This window comes from Macaca thibetana, chromosome 17 (assembly GCF_024542745.1).
Source record: "Macaca thibetana thibetana isolate TM-01 chromosome 17, ASM2454274v1, whole genome shotgun sequence".
Taxonomy (NCBI): Eukaryota; Metazoa; Chordata; class Mammalia; order Primates; family Cercopithecidae; genus Macaca; species Macaca thibetana.
This window is the reverse complement of record NC_065594.1, coordinates 52,490,071-52,492,633: the sequence shown is the minus strand read 5'-3', so window position 1 is coordinate 52,492,633 and position 2,563 is coordinate 52,490,071. Positions and strand designations below refer to the sequence as shown.

The window sequence follows — 2,563 nt, the reverse complement described above, 5'->3', positions numbered from 1 at the left end:
ATGGTGGACATACTTTCCATTTAATGATTAGGTCCTTTGTGAAAAGATTGATTAAACTGTTTATATCTAAATGAGAAATGCTATTGTGTTCTCTACTACAATGCCTTGCACATAAAAGGCATTAAATAAATATTTGTTGAATGATTTGAGTTCATTTTGAGTATTGAGTGTTAGCATACAAGTCTGTAGTAGTTTATTGTTTAATTTCATCCTAACATAGGTTTAGGAGGAAAAAACAGTGTGAATTTCAGAAAACACACAAAAATGCGTAGTTTTTGTAGGATGTGAAACATACAGATGTCTTAAAAATTTAAATTACAATTTTTGCTTTCTCTTCAAAAATTATATTTAAAAGTTTTAAACAATTTAAAATGTTTCTAGTAGTGCTTACATTTGATATCAAATATAAGTGACTTATAATTCCATGTTCTCTGAATTCTTGATTTGTTTCCTGTGTCAGAGATTTGAGACTATTAAGCGGCGATTAGGGAGGATATCCTTGAAGTCTCCTTCACACCAAGAATCTCCTTTTTTTTGGTTCACTTAACTTAATGTGGGAGTTGCTTGTGATATTTTCTACATTTCACCTTCCGAGGTTATAGGCCCCATTCATATGCTATATCTCCCTCTCAGATGAGTAAGTATGACTTTTATGAATTTTCTTCACTTGTAGAATTTAATTTACATGAATAATTAGGAAAGGACCAAGTGAAATTTCTCTCTCCCTAGGCAAACAATCTTGTTAATAAAATCAACTGCAAACTTTTCCTTTAATTTTTTTTTGTATCTTTAAATTTATTGCTTGCTACAAAGAAGCAAAATAAAAAGAAATATAGGGCGCTACAGCATACTGCTATTTTGCATATTGATATCTGAATAATTACCTTAGGGCATATTGAGTTATAATATGAAATACTATTCCCTCAAGACATTATCTTAAAATATTTTACTTATTTAGCATACAGTTCAATATTTTAGAATTATGTAGAGAGTATAGTTGTTAACTGACATGGAATGTGCTGGCAGAAACAAAAAATTAGAGGGACCTAACAGGGAAAAGGAATTGTTCTTGGAATGTTACAGTATTTAAATACTGTTGCAATATAGCTGGTCAATTATAATAGCCAACATTGTAAAAGAGAAGAAGGTTGTAATTCTGTATAGGTGGTTAATATGTGCATATTTTTCCTTTAAAGTGTATTTCACATGGAGTTTGTTTGATATTCAGACCTGTAATCATGTATTTTACAGTTCCCTTTGCACACAGCCAGCAGTGGGGTATTCTTTTACAACACAAAGGCTGGAAATAGATACCAAAAGAATAGTGCCTGGAAATGAAGAACTGTAGTTTCTGGAAGAAAATGCTCATAATGTGACCCACAGTCAGCTTAGGAATTGAACACCACAAAACATGGAGTGGAAGGCAGGTTGGTCTGGTATTATGTACTCTGGTGCCTACATCTTAGTTGCTATGACGAGTCTAGCTGAGATATGTGTTCTCTAACAGCCTAGGTCAGAAGGAAAGCCCACCAATGACAGAAACACTGTGGCCACGCTGGACATAGTGAGGCTTTAGTATAGCTTTGAGTTTTGTGATTCCACTGACTGTGTGACTGTGACCAAGTTATTTAAACTCTTTAACTCCCCATTTCCTTACCTGTAAAACTAACTGTGTGAATTAAATGGAATCATGTGAGAAAAGTACATGTTTTGTTTCCTGATGTTGTTATTATTATTGTTGCTGTAATGAGGCTAGATCTTTATAGTCCTAGAAACAAATTTACTACTGGTATACTGTTAATTGAAACTGTTAAAACTTGAAATTGAGGCTGAGATGGTAAGATCCCTTGAGACTAGGAGTTCAAGGCCAGCTTGGGCAACAAGCAAGACCCTGTACCCATTGAAAACACAAGAAACATTAGCTGAGCATGGTACTGCATGCCTGTAGTCCCAGCTACTTGGGAGGATGAGGTAGGAGGATTGCTTGAGCCCAGGAATTTGACGCTACCATGAGCCATGATGGCATCAATGCACTCCAGCCTGGGCAACAGGTGCTGTCTCTAAAAAAGAAAAGACTAAAGAAAACAAATCAAACCCAAACAAAAAACCAGCATTGATTCCAGAAGAAAAGATAAAATGAAAACAAATCTTTATTTTATATGTGAAGTCATGAAGTGTGTTTTCTTTTCTTTTCTTTTTTTTTTTCCATTTTTTTCAAGCAATTGTCTGAAATTTCTATAACCTTACTCTGGATGGAGCAGGACAAACCCTCAACTATTTCAATACTGTTCTGTCGAGCAGTGTAGGAATGCACAGGTCACCACAGACCCAAGCACGCTGGAGGTTTGCCAGTATTTGCTTTTAAAACTGTTTTTGATATGCCTTCTTTTAGAAAATTAAAGATTATGCATATTTGTTTATAAAACAGTTTTTGTCATGAGGCCATTTTGTGACCAAGAATGTATCTTACTCACCTTGTTTATCATAAAATTGGTCAGTTTCTATGTGTTAAAACACTGAACTAGCTATGTCTCACTTTCTGATATTTGAAGGGGAACAGGAG

The 2,563-nt window shown here is 34.5% G+C and overlaps 1 non-coding gene across 1 annotated transcript; it reads right to left on the bottom strand.

Annotated features, from left to right (window-relative positions):
* Positions 1-2,220: 2,220 nt before the first annotated feature.
* LOC126940900 (small nucleolar RNA SNORA9) lies at positions 2,221-2,351 on the bottom strand. The gene has a single exon (XR_007720971.1). It is a non-coding gene; the product is annotated as a small nucleolar RNA SNORA9 (small nucleolar RNA).
* Positions 2,352-2,563: the final 212 nt, after the last annotated feature.